This window comes from Heteronotia binoei, chromosome 1 (genome assembly GCF_032191835.1).
Source record: "Heteronotia binoei isolate CCM8104 ecotype False Entrance Well chromosome 1, APGP_CSIRO_Hbin_v1, whole genome shotgun sequence".
In the NCBI taxonomy this organism is placed as follows: domain Eukaryota; kingdom Metazoa; phylum Chordata; class Lepidosauria; order Squamata; family Gekkonidae; genus Heteronotia; species Heteronotia binoei.
Window position 1 is genome coordinate 97,174,695 of NC_083223.1, and position 24,304 is coordinate 97,198,998.

Genomic DNA, 24,304 nt, shown 5'->3' on the forward strand with positions numbered 1-24,304 from the left:
CAGGCCCCAGTTCCTTAGTTCCAAATAAAGTGTTGCCAATGGTTTCATGGAGACTCCCTAGGCAACACACCTAAGCTAAAATGGAGGGGATAACTTTTAAAGTGGGCTTGGCCCTTTCTGACTCATGAAGTCGGACGTCTCTCCTACCATTAATAAATGTTGGTGCATTATGGGCTTCTATAACTCCCCCCCCTTCGCTTTTATCTACCCTCTTGGAACCAGGCAGAGCGTTGTTTAGGCACTTGACACGATATAATGAGGGGCAGTGAGCTGTGTGGGGGGCACGAATAGTTCAGCCCTCTAGGGAACACACTTTTGGAAGTCGAGGTTCACTTTGTTATTTAAAACATACAACAGTATTGAGGCTTCTTTATGTAAACGAAGCTCTCTGACACACCCAGCCTTTTCCAAGAAAACCGCAGCGTCACTTTCCCAGACAACAAAATCTCCCTTCCCACCTCCCTTTAGCTCTAACCCTTTCCCCTTTTTATTCCCTCCGGATCCAGCCTGAGGGACCAAAGTGAAAGTGAACGAAGCTGGCAGCTCTAAAAAGGAGAGAGGGAGGAAAAGGACAGGAAGGGGGGGGGGGGGTGGCACGTGACAGATGAGAAACTGCCCAATCAGAGGGTGGCCTTAGGGAGGACCGAGGTGGAGAGTTTTCAAACTCTCCTGTCAATGAAGTTTTGCCGGAGTCAAAACTCGGCGCGTGGCTTTTGTGTGCGTGCTCGTCAGAGAGTCTCACTCTCCCCCCCACCCCCGACTGAGCCACTGAACGTCTTTAGCCATCAAATCTAACCTCTTCCCCACCCCCTCCTGTCTCTGTCTCCACACACGCGCAAAAGGCAAGGGGGCAAGAGTTGAATCCCCCTGGTCGTGCCTGTCGCCCTCCGTTTCCCTCAAGGCTGAGTCTCCCGGAAGGGTCTGCTACCCGCAGCTACTCCCTCGCTGCCTCAGAAAGGCGAAGGCATGCGAAGGAACCTCTCGCAAGGGAACTGCCCCTTTCGCTGAGTTCTTGTTTTATGCAACGGTGGTGTCTTAGAGGCTGGCGAGGCGCTGGTTCGAGCCCCGCTCCCGGCTTGTTCTGCGGCGTTTGGGGAAGTCTGGCTATTCCCAGGGGGCCGAACTTTCCTTCCCGGGGGTCCGGGCGGCTGGCGCTCTTCTCTCCCTTGGCGCTGCGCGTTTGACTGCGCCGCTGCGCCAAGTTGCTTGGACAGCACAGCAGTTTCCCTTCGTGCGATGCCGCGCTTGTCCGGTGAGATGAGGCAGGGGGCTTCTGGCTCGGCGGAGCCCGGCGACGCAGCCTGGTAGGAAGAAACAGGTAGGTGGAGCCCGTCGGCGCTTCACGGAGGAAGCGAAAACTCTCCTTATTCCGGAGGGGGCAAGGGAAGGGGGCAAGGGCATGTTTTAAGGTGCAAGTCTATGGGCATCTGTTTAACCGTCAGTCACTGTGAATTCAGTGTGATGTGCCTAATGCATCCAAGTCAATCTCTATATGAGCCAGCAAGGATTCTCGTTTCTTCCTTAGCTTTCCCTAGCTTTTTTTTTTTTTGAAAGTAAATAACCCAGACTTCAGTGAAACTTACTTCCAGTTGTGTAGGACTGAGATCATGGCGCTCCCCCCCCCCGCCCCTCTTTTCCCGAGTTTCTGGACCATTTACTTCTGCGTCTGCTCACTCCTTCTATGCTCTGTTCTCCCAGATACCTTCTAAGTCTGTCCTTTCCTCATCCTTGTCTGTGCTGGGCTATGTCCCCCTCCCCTCTTCTAAGGAATCTCTTTCCAACCTGACTGAAGGTATGTTTGTGTAACCAGACACTGAGACTTGCTGTCTGATGGAGAATTAACTCCCCCCCCCCTCCCAAAGCTTACTCTGAATTGAATAGAGATGTTTGTTTTTCAGGTTTAAACCTCCAAGACTGAAAGAAAAAGAAGCCGTCGTAAAAGAAAGCACTGGGAAGATTTTCTTTCTTTCTCGGAATCCTACTGAATTTTGGAGCAGGTGGGAGAACTGCAGGATTGGAAGTTGGCATTAGGGAAAGTGGGGGTATTATCAAAACTGGGTTTTTTTTTCATTTTCAGGAAAGACAGTCTGGAACTGTGTTTTTACACAAATACTTGATTTAAATAAGTTACACTGTTGTTGTCAGATCTTTTGCTTTTAGAGAAGTGGATTCTCTCCAGGATTAACATAGGAGTTTAAAAAAGTGGTAATGTTTGAGGAACTACTGTTGCTCAACCTGTAAATAAATGCAGGGATGGTTACAGTTTTGTCTGGCCTTGGGTGAAAAGAGAACAAAAAAACCCATTTAATTCCTTTAAGAGAGTCTCCATTTATGGGGGATGGTAGTGCATGCAGAAGAGACGAGATTAACTATTAACCTTAATTGTGAATTTATATATGAGACTGAATCTTCTCTAGTCCTTTATTTCTTTTTGATTGGTTTTTATATTTCTACCCTCCAAGATTATGCAAGGTAAAAATGAAAGTGGTGCTGTGACACCTGATGGAACATTTTATTACTGAGCAGTAAAAATAATGTCAAAGAGAAAGGTGGCTGTTCATGAGGTTCAAACACCTAACTAACTGCTCTGAAGTGAAAGGAAATATGTCAGGAAAAGAGGGTGGCTGAAGGCAAATTATATTATATTCCATTTGGAGTGTGTTTGTTTTCTTCCATAGATCATTCATTTGAAAGCACTGAAGAAGGTCTGGGAAAGGTAAGACATGCTTTAGCAAAGATTAAAAATCAAGGCTGTGTCATGTGGGTACTTAGATACTATCCCTGTAAGCTGGCTGCATTTGTTTAACTGAAATCCTCCTGAGCAAGAACACACATTTCATGAGAACAAATTAGCTATAATGTATTTAGCTCTAGTTTCTTTTTGCATCTTAAATCACAGGAATCTCACAATTGATTAAAAGTCCTTCCTTTTTAAAAGATTACTGATAGCTGAAATGAAAAGTTAGTTGTTAATTGATTTCTTAAGGAAATTAAAGTGGAACTAAAACAAACACTTCAGTTGTGGTGTGAATTTAAATACTCAGTCCCATGATCACCAGTCTCCAGCTCACTACAATTGTTCTGCATGGAATAATAAAGACTTTCCCTTTTATGTTGAATGAATATATTTCAAAATTAGTCTACTTAATATAGCTGGGCCTAGCAACAAATTGAAGACTGAAGACCTGTGCTGAGTGTGACTCTGCCTAACTGTGGGGAGGGATAATTTTTAATAAGTTAATGTGCCAGTTTCATTGTGTTATAGTCAGGAAGAGCAGCATGAGCAATGTTCTCAATATGTATTATAAAATTAGATATCATACTTTGTTCTGCTACAGTTCTCATTTATTTAGTATCCCTGCCTAGTGTGGTTGTATGAGGTTGTGTTTGCATGCAACAATTAAACTTCTTTGTGTATGAGTAAAAGCTGGGGCATAATGCCCATTTAGATGACATTGATAATAGCATCTAGCCACTATCGCACAGCAATTGACTTTATGAAATGAAGACTGCAGTCCTATGAAACTTATTTGCAAATAAACCCTATTAAATACTAATGGTCTTCCTTCTAAACAAAAGTGGATATGCATGACCTTAATTCTTATGGACAAATTAATCCAGGTCCAAGTTACCTGCTCCAAAATAATTCTGCTTTGTTCAGCTTGTAGGTGAAAGCTTTAGTCTTTTGTGCTATCAAAATGTTCAAATTATTTAACAATAAGTAGTTTACAGTGAAATGTTTCTGTATTCAAATGCTTTGTACATACTTTCTTTTGGAAATATTGATTCACTCAAAACAATACCAAAGCTACAGAAAAGTTGAAAAACTATTTGTAAAAAAAATTGTAAGCCCACAATTTCCCAAGCTAAAAACAAATATAAAGATATCTATGTTGGAATCCATTAATGTTATGAATAGCATGGAGATAATAGGTTCATAGTGAAACACCACTTTTCCTCTAGACATTCATCCATTGTTTTAAAACTAGTTGTATGTTTTGTGAAAGCAGCCAAAAATGAATTATGTAATAGTTTCTAAGAAGCTAATTTAATTCATTATGTGCGGGACTTTATGGTGATAACTGTATGATCTTTCATGGACATATATTCACTATCAAAACTGCAACAGTTTTATCCTAAATAGTATTACATGACTCTAAACCAATTGGTCATAAAAGGGTACAACTCTGCTTAGGACTGCACCGTACATTTCCCCCCCCCCAGGTTGAATTATAACTCAGTGGATTTGCAGTATAATTTATAAATGTGCATTGTCTACAAAGGTTATTAGCAAACTACATTATTTTATTGTGCTAAGCACATCTGTTATTTGTGAATGATGTGACAAATCAATAATTTATTACAGCAAAACTCAGCTATTCTTGTGGTTCATCATTTGACATTCTGTGTTGCAACAGTCAAAGCGTAACATTTATAGCTTACCGTAATAACTGAACATAGATGAAGACATAGATCCAGAGGAGTTAGTCGTGTTAGTCTGTTGCTGCAAAATAGTAGAGTCCATTAGCACCTTTAACACTAACAAATTTTATTGTAGCATAAGCTTTCGAGAAACACAGCTCTCTTCATCAGAGAGGGTTCATTTCTTCCAAAGGCAAGGGCAATTAAAATATTAGCTTTCTAAAAATGTCTGAAGAGAATCTGAAGTACTTAGTACTGAAATAGAATTTTGTATGGGACAAAAAAAAATCCACCACTTTATGGGGAATTGTAGTTAGTTTGTATAGCAGAAGTATTCATTTCAGTCCCTAGTGCTACACATTAAGAAGTGCAATCCATCTGATTTTGATGTGGCTTTTCTGTAAGCCTCTTCTAAATGAACAGGAGTTTGTACAACAGCAGTCATTGGTGGACTGCTTCCTAAGTGATTCCATCTGATAGAGATATAAATATCTGATAACTGTACATGTAAGTGCTGTAAATCAACATTATTTATTTTCTTGGCACTGAAGGGTTTAAATATTATGTCAATGATATTCTGCCCTTTTCCTTGCTTAAGTAAACTATGTGGTAAATAACTTTCATTGATCTCTGGCTGCAAAGTCAAATAACGATCATTGTTTTATATGCTAACCTCCTTTGTTGCTGGCAGCAGTCTCAGTTATCTTTACAATTGATGCCTTTTTCTTCTGGGTCTGAATGGTAGACAAATGTTTGCTTCTCCAATTATTCAATGCTTGGATTGTGTTTTTCCGTCTGGAGGGCATGTGCCTAAGCATGAAACCAGATAGGTGCTTCAGTGGTAAGGTAACAAAGAAATTGTTGCTATGCTTCTCATACCACAAGCATAATCATGTTTCCATAGAAGTAAATCAGAATAGTTTAATGGAATATACTTCCAAGTAAGTGTGTTGATGATTGGTGCCTTGTTTTATTATTTTTAGGATATTATTTTATAATAGAATTCATATCATGCTCTATTTGGCTTTCCAATTGCAGTATAAAGGGGCTAATCAATGTTTTGTTTTCTTTAAACAGTAACCCTCCTTATATAAACTTCTTTTTAGACTCTCCTGAGTTTCAAAAGAAATTTGCCTGCCAAAATTGCAAATGTTTCACTGACCAAACATATGGAGTTAAGGCCAATTTATCCAAAAGACTGTGAGGAGGTGCAAAATGTCAGTGTTTCTTGTGTCCTTCTGGACTCTCTTGCATGTGCTATTAATGTGCCAGTGATGTGACCTCAAGGAGAGTCATACTCATAGGGGGGCAGTGTATTTTTAATACTTGTTTAAGGGTGGACTCTTACCTTCACAGAGTGTACTTTTTGCTATCACATCTGATCAGCCATATAGTAACTGATAGTAAATGCCTATATATCACTGAAAGTCAGAAAGAATATGAGGATGAAAATGCAGATGATAGCTGGTGTTTACTTGCTTTCCAGAAATTTTGGTAAAAGGTTTACACCAACCTATATTAATAATTTGATTTATAAATATGTCATTATTCAACTGGCAGATATTATTGTGAAAATATTGGATTGTGTTTTGCCATCTTTCTACTGGGAGAAGTGGGGAGAGAGGTCCATTTTGACCACTGATGTTGGAACCCATATATACAAAAGCTGTGTTGGATGAGGGCTGCAATATAAAGGGAAATTGTGTGAGGTTGAGGGAAAAAGCAGGTAGTATCCGACTCACTGGTGCTAATCCTTAGTTGACTGTAATTTTCCATCTTCTTTGCTATGATCTTTCACCTATCTTCCAGAAGAATAAAGAAATAAGAAAAAAATCCCATTATGCACTTCACCTATGAAGCCTCTGGTAACTATTTGTAAAGTATAAGGTATATGTTTTATTAATAATTTCTATAATCCTCCCAAAATTCATTTAAGGAAAATGTATGCCTTGAAGTCAGACACTTTCAGTCACACCTGAATAGTAGCATGTGTGTACTAAGCATGGACTGCAATCTTTGGATACCAGTTAAAAACTCTTCTGGCCCTCCTTGACAGCTCGATCCCTGATGAAAAAAAGACTGTTTCAGTGGGACTTAAAACCGCACTATTATCCGTGCTCATTGTGAGTGCTCCCCTGCCTTCTTTGGTTTTACATATTCCAAGTCCTATTTTCCCTATATAGATTTTCTGACCATACCAGCCTACAGAAGTACCTTCTTTTTAGCCAGGTTTAATGTGCTCCCTACTGCTGTTCTTAGTGGGTGCTACATGAGAAAGCCCTATTCTGAGAGATTATGTGGTTGTGGATCTGGCTCTGCTGAAACTGTAGAACATGTATTTTTTGTTTGCCAAAGGTATAACTACTTAAGAAAACAGTTTATCAACCCATTGATTTCTGACATTGATCTGCCTCTGGCAAATAAGCTCCAGCTTTTGCTTGGTGGCTTTGATCTAACCATCACAGTTTCAGTTGTAAAATTTCTTCTGGGAGTGTATTGATTTAAGAGACAAGAGGAGGATTTTAAGAAAACAGGAAATTATGTTTTATGTTGTGTACTTTGCTTATTCTAAACATTTATTTTGTAAAATCTGTAAAATCTATATTATTGGTGAATTTTCTATTTCATTTGCTTATGACCAAATGGTCTGTGAGCAATAAATATATATATGATGATGAGCGTGTGTGTGTGCATGCGAGCATAGTGAGTGTGCACACTCACACACTCCAGCCTTGTCTAGTTCACCAGATGTAGGTGCATTATAAGTGGCTTCCTGATGATACTGTGGTTGTGATTAAAAGTTCCTGAACGCTCATGTTGGCAACCCTCTTATTATCATCTGGTTTGATGTAAAGGAGTTTAAGGACAGCCCTGCACATAAGCCTTTCTCTTGCCAGTATTAGTTCTATATTAGTTATTTGTTGTGAATTTTTGCATGCTTTGTAGTTATACTGAACAATAATTTTGAATTTGTAAACTTTCCGCACCAATGAGAGTAAAAAAACCACTGGAATTTCAGATAGCTTCAAGCACTTGTAAAAAGTACTCGTTCTGGCAGTCTAGGAATAACTTCTGCTTTTTTACTATGTATGTTGAAGAAAAAAATACTTAATACTAGAAAGAAGTGATGTGTTTGGGGGTAAGTGCCTAAGATGCGCTGTTTTATGTGTATTTTGTGAAAAGAGATTGGTTGCAAATGGAATTTTTAAAAAATCCATTTTACCAAGAGTAAACACAAAGTAGTATGAATGTTCACTTACAGTTATGGTATGCATAGAATAGTTATGCTGTTCTGATAATTTATTTTATGCAAGTAGCACACAGACTATCCTAAAGGCTGGTGATACTGGCTCTCTCAGTCCAAGCATACTGGTTAAAAACAACTTGATTTATTAGTGTTAGGCAGGTAACTGTGTTGGTCTGCAACAGGCGAGCAAGATTCAAGTCCAGTAGGTGGTACTGGATGCAACTTACTAATTGATTAGTGTTTATTGTTTTCTTTGCCTGCTTTCACTCTCCTTGAATGATTCTTTGGTATACTTGTTATTGCTTGGTTTATGTAAATGAAAATAGGGATTACATTTCCTGTGCTATATCATTTATCTGTTATTTAATGCCTGCATCCTTTGTAGTGTTGCAAAAAAGGCCATTAATTGTAAGCATATACAGTATATTAAGACTTGAGTGTTTGAAGAGCAGATGTGAGTTTAGAGTAATGCTAAGATGAACCTTATCCCTTAACACCTTCATGAAAACTCTGAACAGCAAAAGCCCATAGGTTAGTTTCTGGGGTTTCTGGTTGCTGGATTTTAGATGCAATGTATAGTACTTTCAAAACTCTGGGGAAAAGAGCTCTTTGGTTGTACTTGCCTAACTTCTTAAAGGTAAGGAGAAGGGATAGAACTTGACAAGACTGACTTCCACAATGTCTGAAAAGCTAAACTCATCACCACATGGACCTTTCTTACATATGGTACTTACTTTATAAAACTGAGATCCCTATAAAATCTTAGTCATAGTCAGCACTGCTCCTTGGCTTTTATTGAGATGGATGTGATTGTGATGAAGAGCACTTGTTTTGAAAAACCCACAAGAAGTTCTGAACTGTTCCTGTCTTTCATTTCTCTGTAACTTAAAAAAAAAATCTGACTAGAGAAGACAATTTTAAATTACAGTGGCATGATAATTTGAATGCAAATATTTCTCTTGACTGCAACAGGTTGAAAATTTAAATGCAATTTGACAATGAACATTTGCAATGTCTGGCCCTTTTATAACACAAAGGCTTTATTCTACAGAAGGCAGTTTTTATTTATAATTGCTTTATTTTCAATAAAACTGCTTAAGGACTGAAAATATAGATGGCTTTTATTACAAGTTTGTATGCTTTTGAGAACAGCAACAAAGTTTGTTTAAAGGAAATACTAGTCTATTTCTATCAGCTATATAAAGCTTTTGAAATGCAAAATTAACTATAGGAATAAAAATATTATATAGTTTAAAATAATGTTTATAATACAGCATTCCAGTTTATTCATTATTTATCATTAAGTATTATTTACTTAAAATGCCATCTTGTATGCATGTGACCTGTTGCACTGAGGGTAAACCCTAGTAAGAACTGCATGTGTTTTCCAAGTTGGTTGGGAAATGAATATGAAAAACTGTTACACTCATAGTAAAATCACAGTAGTATTCTAAATTCACCATGTGGACTGGCAAGTATCTTTATTGGATTGGGTTTGTGGAAGCAGTTTTCCAGAAATGTCAGCCCTGTTGTCCCTAAATGCACATCTGGAACATATTTAGGGATTCAATCCTGTTGTCTGTTCCCCACCTATGATTTGCTAGGTGCTGCATATAGATTTAGCATCAAGAGTAGTATGAAGATCTCTAAATCAAGAACTTTGGATGTTACTTTTTACAGCCCAACCTTTGTGGTTTTAATTCACCTATCCTGTCATACTGCAGATTGGTGTGAGATCTTGATTAATGGAGAAAAAAATGAACTAGCATAAATAATCAGTATGTAACATTGATGTTATGTCAACTTGTATAGAATCCAGTTTCTTTTTATATTTCTTTTTATTTAGATAGTTCTGCCCAGTGTTTTTTGTTGTTGTTGTAGCAGGAACCCCTTTGCATATTAGGCCACATACCCCTGATATAGCCTCCAAGAGCTTGTAGGACTCTTAGTACAGGGCCTACTGTAAGCTCCAGGAGGATTGGCTACATCAGGAGGGTATGGCCTAATATGCAAAGGAGTTCCTGCTAAAAAAAAAGCCCTGGTTCTGCCTAAGGAGGATTCAAAGCCACTTAAAATTTTCTCTTCCTCCTTTTCTCCTACAACAACTCTGTAAATTGCTGTAGGTTAGAATAATGGAATGTGTCAGCAAGCTTCAATGGCAGAGTGAGAATCTGAACCTGGGTCTCCTACATTTGAACCTGGGTCTCCAGATATTAACTATTACAGCATGCTGGCTGAATGCCTGTTTCCCATTATATTTTAAAAGACAGCCATTACCTTTATTAGTTAATTGAAATAATAACTAATTTACTTGATAAACTCAGTTACACCATGGTAGTTCCAGATAAAAGATCCTATTGTTAATTATATTGAATGGGGTCCAAAGAATGTCAGTCAAAATTTTATTGTGTGTAGCCATTGGCCGTTACAAAACAGAACACAAACTCCAAAGTTCCCAGATTACATCTTAAAAGTTCCAAGAAGGGCCAGTTTCAAGAAGTTACAATGTTCAATATCACTCTTGCTCTTATTCTTAGCTGCAAGAACTAGGGGTCCAAATAATGAGTTGGTGCTACACTGCAAAGTACTAGTTGGCCTTGAATGGCTGAAGCAGCAGTCCACCACTGCCCATCCTTTTTTCTGTTCAACAAACCACTTTGAAACTTAGGAGATATTAAATATGCATCTACTGTTCCAAGAAAAAAAGGCAGCTATTAAAACTCTGACTGGACATACTTAACCCACACCTAACCTAAAGTAGATATTTTGACACCTAAAGCAGATTTTTTTTACTCCAGTCAACACATCTCCCCCCCCCCCATTTTTTAAGCAGGAAGAAAGCTGCTTTAAGACTTAGTTTGAATGTCAATCCATTTTTTTCAGCTTTTCTATAAAATAATGTGAGTGACTGAATGTGTCTTATAAATATATTTAAAACTTAAACTAATTAAAAACGTAAACTTTCCCAATGATTAAGAGGAAATATTCTGGTTACAGCTAGTTAATAGTTTTTATTATTCAGAACTGAAGAAAATAATAGGTGCTGTTTGGAATAAAGAGCTTCCCTCCTAACCTCATTTTTTCTTCAAACACCAGCAGGTTATTTGTAGATTTATGTTGGCTTTTTAATTAAAAGCTGTTTTCTTTGCTAAAACAATGTGTCCACCAGGGCTTTTTTTTTGTAGAAAAAACGCAGCAGGAGCTCCTTTGCATATTAGGCCGCATCCATGACATCACAATTATTTCCAGCAGAGGCTCATTTGCATATTAGGCCACACCCCCTAACACCAAGCCAGCGGGAACTGTGTTCTTGTGCATTCCTGCTTAACAAAAAAGCAAGCCCTGGTGTCCACTGTTCAATGTAAGAAAATCTTTAAAATAAAATGTGGACATCTATGCAGGGGTTGAATTCTAGCACGAGCTCCTTTGCATATTAGGCCACACACCCCTGATGTAGCCAATCCTCCAAGAGCTTACAAAAAGAACCTTCTAAGCTCTTGGAGGATTGGCTACATGGGGTTTGTGGCCTAATATGCAAAGAAGCGCCTGCTAGAATTCCACCCCTGCATCTATGTGTTTTGCCTTTCATTCCTAAACATGGAAGCAAATTTAATGTGCTTGTAACATATTTGAAAATGGAGATGCCTACTTTACCTATTATTTTTGCTTTTTAAAATTTGCTTCTTAACTAACAATAGAATTCTAAAATGTTTTTAAGAGAAGGTTGAGAGTAGTGTCCCATTTCTAAGTTGTCATATAAAAGTTTGACCTTTTTCATACCTCCCCTTGTTTATTTAAAATATCTATTTGTTCAAAACAGCAGTCTTTTAGTATGAGTCTTGGAAAATATGTAGGGGGTTTTTGTTTGTTTTTTAAAAACAGTTCTCTCTTTACAATGCTGCCTAGAAATGAGATTTTACTGAACGAGATTTTTTTTCCAGCGGAAGTAGCTTCCGACAATCTTTCTAGTTAAAAGAAACAGGGATTATGATTATATGGCTATTTTGTGGTAGCTCCAACTAAAAAATTTTTTACATTTTTAAAATATTTTTAATAATTCTGTTACCCATGTGCATAATTATATACTGAAGAATCTTTGAACAGGTTCAGAATGTTTAACATCGTAGAAATAAAGTATATGTGTTTTTTGCCTATTTAGACTGTTACAGTGTTTTGTTAATACATTGCACGTTTCCTCATGCTGTACAATAACTACTTTAACAGTGACAAAGGAGAGTATGGTCTTGTGGTAGACCAGGATTATTAAGATTTAGGATTTGAGAACTAGTAGAGACTGCATGAATCAAGATGCAAGTGCTGGGTTAAATAAGCAAAGAATATTTGGGTATGGACAGGATACCACTCTGACTGAATTTTCATTTAAATGAATCCACTGAGGTTGGAGTAGGAATAAGGTAACTTTCTTCAGAATCTCATACCATTACTCTGTGAGGCGCCATGATGGTATTATATAAATAAATAACAATAACAGTGTCATGTTGCTTTTTGAAAAAGCAGGCCTTTTCATTCAAAGAGTGCAATCAAACAGTGAGAATTCTGGAACTTTATCTAAGGCAGCCTTCTTCATAAGGGTCAGTATTGACCCCTGATTCCAGTTAATGAGTGTTGCCTAAAGACATAGCCCAATGCTAAAGAAGATAGGGATGTGTTCAGTCTTTTTGCTCAGCTGTTTTATAGTGCAATCCCATATAGGTTTGTCAATCCCCAGGTCTGGGCGGGGGATCCCCCAGTTTTGTAGGCTCCTCCCTGCCCTGACAGCCACAATGTGTCTTTAGATCTCAGCCAGGGTTAGGAGCTTGCAAACTGCTTATGTTTTGGAAGGTGTGTGTGCCTTTAAATCTCAGCAAGACTGAAGCTGTAGGGGAGCAGGGCTAGGAGGCAGAACCACATGTGAGAAAGGAAGCGAGGAAGCCCAGTCCCTCTGTTCCTTTTCATTCCTTTCAGAAGCTGTTTGGGATAGTAAAGAAATAATAAAAAAGGGATAGTAATGAATTAATTAGAACCTGATTATGGGATAGAGGAAAACTTCCATCCCCTAAACCTCTCTCTCCTTAAATTGAAATACAGGAGATTGTTACATTCAGCAACTTTGGTGAGTAAAGCTATCTACACCATTGCCTCAGGAAAATTGCAAAAGTGTGGGCATGCAAACTGTTTGTTTGGGCTGCTTTGTGAATGTGTGTGTATGTGTGTTCACTTTCATATAGCAGCTGCTAGGAACAAAAAAAAGCAAAAAAAGAGAAGGAAATGAAGACTGTATCCAGGGGAACTGCACCACTGTATTTTTATTTATTTATTTATTTATTTGGAATGGGAAAGTTGCCTGACTCCACCCCCAAAGTCCCCATATATTCCCTGAGTTGGACCTAGCAACCCTAATCCAGATAGTATGTCGGATAAATTGATTCTACTATATGTTGTTGGTGCACTCTTTGTGTACTGCCCTTGGCATTTAAGGCAGGATTTTGGGTCGTTTACAGCTCTGCCCCCGTTTGGATGGAGACAATGTTGAAGAGCTGCAGTTTGTCTGTGGTTCATAAATCCATTTTAGTGACTCCCATGGTCTCTTGTCAGATTTGAATGTTTCCACAGTGCTTCAAGCTTTACCCCCAGAAAAGTAAAAACAAACTCATACTTCAGTTGTAGGCATGTAAGATTATGTAACACAGTCACCAGCATTGGCTGGATAATGTCTCTGAGAAATACCACCTCTCTTTGACAAAATACATTGAATACTTTTTGAATACTTTAAAAACTTTTCTAAAATTGTTTTGGTGTATTATAGAGAATGTCCTGACCTGTATGGCTCAGGCAAGCCTGATCTCATCAGATCTTGGAAGCTAGGCAGCTATACTTGGGAGGCTAACAACAAAGTCTAGGGTTGTGATGTAAAAGCAAGCAATGGCAAAGGCAAACTTGTCTCTTGCCTTGAAAAACCTATGGGATTGCCATAAATCAAATGCATCTTGATAACACTCACCACCAACATGGAAAATCCAAGCTGTATATTTGTAGAGAATATTTTAAGGCATGCTTACAATTGTTTATCATTGCTGTAATGAGAAGAAAATTTTGCTATGAGATGAGATGAAAAACTCTGATTTTTAAAGTGTCCGTTTTTCACTAAATTGAAAGTACTAGTGGAATGTAACCTTTTTTTAAAAAAGTTTGTAAAATACAAGAGTGGCTGCTTGCATATTCTACCACCAACAGCTAGAGCAAAAGCCCAGCAAGTGTTGCTTGTAAGGGAAAGGGAAAGGAGCCATACTGTTTACCCACTCTGACCTTTCAATTTTGCTCGCTGTTAGGACATTTTCAGTAAAAGCTGGTAATAACCAGAAACCAGGCACATAGTTTCCCTCCCCCTCTTTCTGTAGACTGCATTCTAGTGTGTTTAATCAGTTCAGGATGTAGCAAACTGAAGTGTGATAGGAATTAAAAGGGGCAGAGAAAAGAGAAACTAGAAATGAGCATTTATAATCCCATTCAGAAATCTTCCGCAGTGCCTGTTGATACTTCCAGGGACACTGAAGTTACAATCAAAACTAATGGTACTGACAATGCTCAAGAGAGCAACCAGTGTATATGGTTTTGAGGGTTTAAAACAAGTGAGGTAAAAGCAAATTACTCAGATAAAACTTAAACAGTTTATTAATTTACAGTTTTGTTATAGCTAAGAAGAGCATATATTATGAGTAGATGAAGAATTTTTGAGCACTTTATGCAATGCTGTAATTATTTGTATATGTATTTACATAATTTATACCTTTTCTTTCTGCCCTCATAAGGGCCACCAAGGCAGCTAACAAATTAAAAACATACATAATAAAATTACTTCTTAACCCATTAAAATCAGCAAAGCACATCATTAAAACAATTAAAACCAGAGCTAAAATATACACATAAAACAAGTAAAACATTGGGAAGGAAAGCAGGATCACTGAGGGAATTCTGACTGGAATAAAAACGCAATTAATGATGACTTTCATCTTGTGTTTATACACAAATGAGCATAAATAAAATACAATTCATGGCTATTTTAAACATCTAGTCTAGCCCTCCCCCCCCTTACAGTTTTTTTTTTAAAGAACAAAGTTTGTGTCCTATGGCACCTTTAAGACCAACAAAGTTTAATTCTGGTTATAAGCTTTTGTGTTCATGAACACTTCATCAAAAACGTACTTGTTAAAGTAGTCTCCGGGTCTGATTTTTGAGGAGGGGAAGTAGGATAGGACTGATGGGCTATTTAACTTTTAACCATGCTGGGTTTTTTTGCTGAACACTCCCCCCCCCTGCTTTTACTTCCACCAGAGAAAATTTATAGGTACCCATATTTTTTCTTCAACATTAGTAGAAGTAGTGGAAGAAAGTTTTAAAATATCCGTTCTGTGCCATTCTGTCACTTGATAAAGTAGCTCTGGGAAAAGAAAGTATTATAAAAACGTCAGAGCCTTGGAAAATAATTATAGTGAAAACTGAAGAGCAATTTCTTTCCAGAGACTTAAGATAAAACCTGAAGATATCAATCAATAGTTCTAACTCGAACAGGGGTCTTCAACAAATAGCTGAAGAACTACCATTAGCTTTCGAGTAGTCTTGTGCATGGGAGTTTATTTTGTGTGTTTCATTTTTGTTATTAATACCAAAAAGGACTGCTTCATTATTGGGTTGCCTTGTGTAGTTTTGTTTCATTATTGTTTCCTTCATTATTGTGGTTTAATTTTCATAATTCTGTGTCATTGGTTTCCATTGATTTCAATGGAAGGCAAGCACACTCACACAGACTGCAATAATGGAAAAAAAAAACAGAAGAAAATGAAAGAAGATTGTATGTGTATGTGACAGGCTTTTTAGTGGAGAATCTGTTTTATTTGCATATTAATTTTTATGATTATGAAACTCATCACTTTTATAATGAATTATATATATGTTTCATCTTGGCAAAACCGAGCTCCCTCATTGGTTGGGACTGTGCAACAACCTTCAGCCTGTCAAACCCTCAATCAAGAGTACTTGTATGCCATTGGTTGAGTCTTCTCGTCTCTCCTGTCCAAGTGGCTATTGCTACCCAGCCAAGCTAATTCTGTCAGTAAAAGGCAACCAACCTTGGTTCTGGCAGTTGCTGGCTTTCTCTACTCTCCCATTGGCTGAGCTGCCTGTTGCTCTGCTTTGCAGAGTAGAGAAAGAAAGCCTTCCCTTGATTGCTTGAGGTAGGTAGGAGGAGGGAAAGAGCCAGAGAAAGCTTCCCTCTGGAAGGGAAGCAGCCAGTGACAGAGGGAAAATGGTGTCCTGTAGCAGCAGACCAGATATAAAGAGGGAGGGAAAGCAAGACCGAGTGAGAGGGATTGAAGTCCTGTGCTTAAGACCAACAACATTATCAGAGAGAGAGTATTGCTCTGAAAGGTATCACTAAAGGCCTCTGAGAGAGAACTAATTGGGGCCAGTCCTGACTGGAGATGCCAGTTCCAGGTTGGTGGGAAATTCCTGCAGATTTTGTGGTGGAGTTTGAGGAGGGCACAGGAGTTAGGTCTCCAGAGCAGGGACTGCCAAACCCAGGTTCTTGCTGTGGAAGCTGACTGGGTGACTTTGGACCAGTCACACTTTCAGCCTAACCTGCCTCACAGGGTTGTTGTTCAGATCAAAGCAGGGAGAGGGGAATGATGTAAGTTGCTTTGGTCCCCACCGCTGTGGAAAGAGATTCTTCTTTTCCTGGGCAGAGGCTGCAGGGAGGGGAAAGAAAATGGAAAGTTGAAGTCAGGGGGCAGATAAATGGGAGAATATAGGTTTGCCAACTCCAGGTTAGGAAATTAAGGGGTAGAGTCTTGAGAGGATGGGGTTTGAGGAGGGCTGGGACCTCAGACAGGTACAATGTCATGCACTCCACTGTCCAAACCAGTCATTTCCTCTTGGGAAATCACTGTTGCCAATCTCCAGGTAAGGACTGGAGATCATTCAGAATTACAATTGCTCTCCAGATGGCAGAGATCAGCTTCCCTTGAGGTGTGTGTATGGGAAAGTGAATGCCTTCACTTGGGTGAATGGGAAGACAGCTGGGGGGGGCACTCACTCAGAGCCTCTTTCTAGACCCTGTTGTGTTTTTCTCTACAATGGACATTATTCCTAGTAATTAATAATGAAAGAGGTACACAAATCTACTCATCACGTCAGTCTTGCTAGTTGCTAAAGATTAGTTTCTGCAGCCTTTAGAAGCCCCAAGAAAATATCATGGGGAAAGAATGCTGTCATCAGGGAGGACTCAGTTAACTGACCTGTTTTGTTTCTTTTTGTGAAGGAAACTGGAACTTGTGAAATAATTAGTTATTTCCCTTCTCTGTACTGAGATTGGCCATGGAGTCACTGAAAGAGGGAGGAATGGGGAATGTATCCTTAAGCGTGAGGAAGGAGATTAGCCAGCTCCACTGAGGGTGCAATAAAATGAGCACTTTGATCCGTTGTTGTTGCTCCTCCCAAACAGATTTAAAGTGCTTGATCAGACAGCCACATCTGGCTCCCATCCTGCAGGCTCCCATGCTCACCCTCGACTTCCTTGACACTGCAGAAGTTCTGGTATTTAGGGATCCTACCAGTTTCACAGCACATCCATGGATATCTGATTGCTCTCTTGCAAGGTGAAGCCTTTGGGGACATCTGAACTTTCACTTCCTGTTTTTCACTTCCATTTCTTTTTAACTTTTAGTGATGAGCATATTAGTGGTTATTTGCCCAAAGCTCATTTAAAACTGCTTATGCAAGCCCAGGAGTGAGCAGGCAAGGATGGGCAAGGACGGCAGATGGGGAGGAGCAACAGTGGGTGGCAGGGCTGAAGCTGCACCTGATGATGTCACTAGAGAAGGGGCCATGCTCCAGGCCCAGTGAGTCCTGGTAAGCAAAGTTACCAGTCCTGCTCAGGTCTGGTGGTGGGGGAAAAAGGGGGAAAGCTCTACCAAAGATGTGCTCTTCTTCTTCTGAGCAATAATTGATAGTAAATCCAAGGCAACATGAAACAACTGTATCCGACAGAACATGGACAGTTCTGGAGTTTTGCTGTGCTTGTGTGATCAGTCTGAATACCTACGCTGAAGCACTAATGGGAGGGCAAAGAGAGATGAGGTGGATGCATAGGGCTGGAGCAGGAGGCTGGCAAGAAGGCAGTGACAGCAACAGACTCAATGCTGTGGAGGAACTGCCAGTGGCCTTGGTGATCAGCGCAATGGCTGACATCTGATCACAACTCTCCTGACACACACACACAAAAAAAGCCTGGGCCAAATTAGAGGTGCGGCCAGGTCGTACCAAGCTGCCTATCTGATAGTAGCTTTCGTACCATTGCTTGAATATGTGAAATTTTGGGGAGATCTAGATACCTACTGTCTTCTGACATAGAAAGGGGACAGTAGGAGTGGGAGGCTGCTAGATCATCCTCTTGGAAGCCAGGGGTTTGCCATTTTGTAATAGTAATGAATAGGGGTTTTACCTCTTTTGAAGCATCATTGCTTTCTGAAATACATTTTCTGTTTTAAAACCATATTTGCAATGGGCTTTACTTGAGCTTTAGCATTGGTTTTACTGCAATGTATTTTAATGGAGTGGAGGTCAGTTTCACTTTTCAGTGTTTATATGGCCAGTTAGAAGCTGTTCCTTGCTGGAGTTTTGTGACCTTGCAAATAAAGGTCTTTGAGCCAGCATATCTCTGCTGAATGGACTGGGTGCCTAGTGAGTACTCTAACCTGGGAACCCACAGCCAAAGGGGGGTTATTACACTGAAGAGCCATTGCCAATCTGAGTAAACCTGGGGGCAGGGGGAGAAGCTTGCAATGCCCAGTCATTTCATGTTTTCCTAAGCCCAGAGCATTTTGTATTTTTGGCTTATATTTTTAGTTTCTGATGTGATCTTTATGCTTTTTCTTGATGCTTTATTTTCAAAATTGCATTGTCAAATCCCACTATTCCCTCACCTTTCTTTTTTAAACAAAACATTGCAACAGTTTTAAGCATGTTTGTATTTTAAGTAAAAAATAATATCTTTAATTGTGTTCTCTGTATCCCTTATAAAGTTTATATGTCCACTACCTGGCATTACATTTTATGACATGCATGGCCTGGCCCCACAAAGTTCCATTTATGTCAGATCCGACTCTCATAACAAATGAGTTTGGCACTCCTGTATCTGTACTTTCATGGGATACTCTGCTTTTATTTCAGATTTTTTTTTTCTCTGCTCCTTAGGTGATAGCTTTATTTCTGGTGGTCATCCTAGTCCATGTTCAGTTTCAAGGACAGAACAAACTCTGATAACATGATCTGTGGGGGGGATGGATTTCATATATTAACAGGGAATTTTATATATGTGGATGTAGGTATTTTAGCAGCTCAAGATATTTTTCATGACTCAAAGATAGGTATAATTTAAAATAAAAGCTGGTGACACATGAACTAGACAACAATTTGTCTTTACCCCAATTATTTGCATTGTTGGGAGCATTCTAATATCAAAATATAGCTTAACATAACCTCTTTCACTTACCTCACATACAAGGAGGCCAGGAGGACCCCTCTCCCCCCTTTGGTTCTCCTTGTTGCCATTCTGTTGAGCAGAGAGATAAAAATTCAGGAGGGTGGAATGAAGCAACTATTGATCTTGCTGGCACTATGATATCACTTCTGTTGCTCTCTGGAAGTTACATCATTGTGACAGGGAGTAGTCCGGTATTCACCCAAAACTAGAGTTTGGGATGAGTGTTGGAGAATTGTACCCTTGCAAACATGTCACTTGATTTCATCAAAAGTGACATCACTACATTATGGTGCCTCTAGTCATTTTTTTTTTACAGACATAACCTTTATTGGCATAACAGAAAAGAAAAACAAGGTCCAAAGGAATTTCAAAACGGGACATGCAAACCACAGTAATTTGCAAGCCCAACCAGCATGGGAATACAAGGTTATGTGCAAAACTTAGCTAAGAAAAGAGGCAAGGTATTTCCCTGCCTAACTCCATTTTTAATTTCTTTCTCATTCTGCTAGGGCCAGAAATTCTGCAACCTGCTCAGTAATTGAGGGACATTTGTCAGCTAACAAAACCTCTATCCTTTTGCTTGTCACCAAGTTGGGGTTTAAGATGAGAGGTTTGATCAGGTGCTGTCTCTAGTCAAGTCCCCCACCTTGCTGTCTCCAAGTACTCTTTGAGGAATAATACCAGTCTTCATTTCAAGCTTTTTTTTTTTTTGAGGGGTGGGGGAGGATTTATTTATACAGTAGTTAAGTAGACAAGAACACTTAAATATTAAGTTGTGCTTTCAAAATGATGTGTATCTCTTTCCTAAGAGGCCAAAAATGTTAATGCCCAGAAATATCAGCCCTATCTTTGTATGTTTTATCTAGTAACGGTAGATTCTGTACTGTATGGAATAATTTGGTAAATTGTTGTTTAATCCTCCTGCATTGGGCCAAGTTCAAAATAAATACACAATTAGAAATCACATATTTATTGCTTACTGCATCTGAAGTGTATAGTCTTGAATCAGCTTGGACATACCTTACTGGATATACCATGTGGAGTTCACTCTTCTCTATGTCTATCACCTATTGTAATTTCTCACGATATTGTTAGCATAAACTGAAGTCTGCCATTCTCTTCCTTCTCCCCTGACTACTAGCCTTATTTCTCCATTTTAAATGTTTCATATGTACCTGTGATTTTTCATCAGCAGTGTGAACATACACTTTTAATTTGTTAATTTAATGGAAGAGAGTGAGGAACAGTCTTTTACTATGAGACTAAAAGAATCTTTAGAAGTTATTAGAGACCATGGGTTATTTCTTTTTGTCTTTGAAAATGAGATGAAACCTTTTATTGGAGCAACTGGTATTCTAAAGTACTACCAGGCATATTTGTTTGTTTATGCACTGTTGCCAATATCTTTGTACCAGAGTAGATTTGATATTCTATTTACTCGCAGTGACATTTGTTTCATATTTCAGTTAATTGACTCTTGTGATAATATGATATTGCGTATCATAGGATTGTGTCCTTTATTGCTTAAGAACCTGAATTTGGAGGGGGAGGGAGTCTCAACCTGTTCCCCTCCCCTGACTTTCTGTGATATTTTGCATGTCAAGCAAAGAGTACAGATGAGAATATAAGAAACAAGTAGGATTTTGTCAAGTTAAATAGATGTGAAATCCTCTGAAGCAAAACCTCTAGAATCATAATGTATTTTTGCATTGTTTCACATTTATCCATTTTCCTGAAATGTTTGCATCCTGAAGGAATTTGTGATAGTTCAGAATGTCAGTGTGTATATATCTTTCTGGATACTTTGGTTGGCATAACTGAAGATATCTTTTCTTACCACTGTTCAGCATGCCACCTTATCAAAACTTAATTTCCATAAATGATGGATCTTGACTCTTGATGGGGGATGAAGTGTTCCGATTACCTTGTGTTCATGTTCTAATGATGCAGAAAGTGGCTCAAGGGGGTTTCTTTTCACTACAAATGCCTGTTTGATTATGCACATGCTGCTTTTTAATGTTTTCTTCTGTGTTTTTGTCTACACTCAAATGGTGGTCTTAATGGTTAACAGTGAATAATCTGTCTGCTTGACAACAAGTCTCTCCACCTTCTTCAGCTCAGCAGGAGCAGCAGTAGCCTGTAATTAGTGGAGCCATCAAGTTAACTATTTGATTTAAAGTGATTTCTTTTTCTCTCCTGGCACCTCCTATATGCAAAAACGAGAAGTATACTTTTCCACCTCCATTAAACCTATATAGTCTGTCAATTTCCAACATCATGGGCAAACACTGTAATAAACAAGAACTACAGAAAGTGAGAGATGTTTCTAAGACTTCATATATGATTCTGCTTTTGATAAGGAATTATATGTTTTGCAGATTCTTTTTGTTGGGATGCGAAAAAGCTGCCAGGACATCAGTCTGGCTGTGAAGGTGGCATTAATATACCTGGAATTATATCTTCCCTTGGTTTTTAGACAAAAGCTTAGACCCCCTGGAGATTTTCTGTACATAGTACAATTTCCTCACTTCTGTTGACCAGCAGCCGGAAAGGCTTCCTGGAAAGAGAAGAGAAAAAGACATTACACTCTGTGAGTGGAAATTCTTCCACTCATGGAAAACTCAGGGACTTTCTAGAATATAAAATACAGAATACCTAGTGGATAGCACATGCAGTGGCATAATCCCATTGGAGTTACACTGAACCTGTTTTTTGAACCACAATGTTTTGGAGCAGCATGTGCTAAATAAATGATTGATTTAATATTACCAAAATTACTCAAGCTTTTCCTGAACTGTCCCACTTTACATGGGAATCATGAAAGTTGCCAATTTTGAGTAGAGTTGCCGAGTCCAATTCAAGAAATATCTGGGGACTTTGGGGGTGGAGCCAGGAGACATTGGGGCAGATCCAGGAGCAAGGGTGTGAAAAGCATAATTGACCTCCAAAGAGAGTTCTGGTCATCACATCTAAAGGGACCGCACATCTTTTAAATCCCTTCCCTCCATAGGAAATAATAAAGGATAGGGGTGCCTTCTTTGGGGGCTCATATAATTGGACTCCCTGGTCCAATCTTTTTGAAACTTGGGGGGTATTTTGGGAAGAGGTACTGGATACTATGCTGCAAATTTGGTGCCTCTACCTCAAAAAACAGCCCCCCCCCAGAGCCCCAGATACCCGCAGATCAATTCTCCATTATTTTCTATGAGAATAAGTCTCCTCAGGGAATAATAGAGTTCCCTCTGCCCCGCCCCGCCCCCCCCCCGCCCTGCTTTCTCTCTCTTTCTCACTCACCCCAGATACCCGCAGATCAATTCTCCATTATTTTCTATGAGAATAAGTCTCCTCAGGGAATAATAGAGTTCCCTCCGCCCCGCCCCCCCCCCGCCCTGCTTTCTCTTTCTCACTCACACACACACTTAACTGTCTCTGGTGTCTCCACAATGAGGTCTGGAAAGAACAAAGGCTAGGCTGCTCTCTTTTACACACACACTCACTTGTCTGAAACTAAAGCAAAACAAACGGAGGGGCTGCACTCTGACGAGGTCTGCTGTTGCTAACCCTTCCCTATGAAGTACCTCCTGCTTCCTGCTCCAATTTAAAGATACACACATTTTAAAACCGGACCTGTTTGCAGGTCCTGCCAGAGATCTAGAGGTACGTGGTGGCTGTGGGGGAGAGGCTTCCCCCGCCGGCAAGCTGGCAGGGGGCGGGGAGGAAGCCTGTAAAACCGGGGGATCCCCCGCTGCAACCTGAGGATTGGTAAGTCTAGTTTTGAAAAAGAAAACTCAGGGGGAGGGAGAGAAGCAAGATTTAGTTAATAAATTTATTTTACATTCACTTACTAAAAGATACTATAAAATTCTTTCTATGTGAATGTAATTTTTGTTGTACAGGAGAAGGATGGGACATAATTATATCTTTATTCAAATGAAAATACAGATTATATTAACATAACAATTTTACTGTAAATCTCCTCTTGGATGGGAAAGTGACTTTACAATTAAGCAGCTGAATGGGATATAATAGTATAATAAAACAGAATATCTGTATGCAGCACAAGTTTCTAGTGAGTCTTATGTGTACAGGGATGGCAAATGGAAAAGATTGAAAGGGATGGGGAAAAGGTTAAACCTGTGGGCAGGAAGTTAGCTATAGCATTTGAGAAGCTGCGTACCTAATCCAGAAGTGTCAAACTAATTTGTTATGAGGGAAGGATCTGACATAAATGTCACTTTGTTGGATCAGGCCGTGCATGCCATAAAATGTAACTCAAGGTACCAGAGATATACATTTTACAAAAGTGATATCAGATGTCAAATGGCAATAGCAAGTAAATGACAATAGCAGGCTTGATTGGATTAGGTGTGATATGCAGAGAGGTAGTAGGCATGGAGATACCATCGCTGGTAATGAAACAGGAAACCTAGGTCTCAGTTCTATCCAGGAGATTAAGTCCAGGAGGATACAAAGAATAAATGGGCATAAGTCTGACATTAGAAAGCACAACATTTGGTTGCTGACCTAAGAGTAGCAGTGTTTTTATGAAGGAATTTCAAAGGGAGATTAGAGGGACTCCTGAATTGCAATGGATAATGGAGCTCAAGACAATGCATCCTCCAGGACTGAACTGACAGTTAGTTTTCCTGTCTCCTTACCAATGTGTACTATTACCATATGATATCTTAAATCACTCCAGTCTCCAAGATACAAGGACCAATCCAAGAGTTCAGATTCCTAACCAGGGTCTTTTTGAAAGAAAATAAATCCAGATAGCGACAGGAAAAAACCATCTTAAAAAACTTAAAAAAAACCTTTTCAGGAGGACTTCTGGAGTTGGAAAATGGTGAGCTGAGTTGCTTTCCCTAACGGGGGCAGGCTGGCACTTCTGTTCAGGGTAGTAAAAGGCAAATTAATGCCTTCTGCCTACATTTCTCAGGTAGAGAATTGTCCAAGATATTCAGAGATACTTTGAGGAGACTTACCTTGGCTGAAAGGGAGTCCCGGGGGGGGGGGCTCCTTTGAGGGATCTCCAGAGAGAAGTTGCATATTCATCATCTGCAGAAGTTTCCAGAGTCATCAATTTGGCATAAGCTCGA

The 24,304-nt window shown here is 39.3% G+C and overlaps 1 protein-coding gene across 1 annotated transcript in view; it reads left to right on the forward strand.

The window, feature by feature from the left end:
• Positions 1–902: 902 nt before the first annotated feature.
• Positions 903–24,304, forward strand: part of PRDM1 (PR/SET domain 1) — a 158,652-nt gene continuing 135,250 nt past the window's right edge. Inside the window, exons 1-3 of the mRNA XM_060237604.1 lie at positions 903–1,322; positions 1,899–1,997; positions 2,679–2,716. The gene's annotated coding sequence lies outside the window, so the exon portion shown is untranslated. The remainder of the gene's footprint in view (positions 1,323–1,898; positions 1,998–2,678; positions 2,717–24,304) is intronic.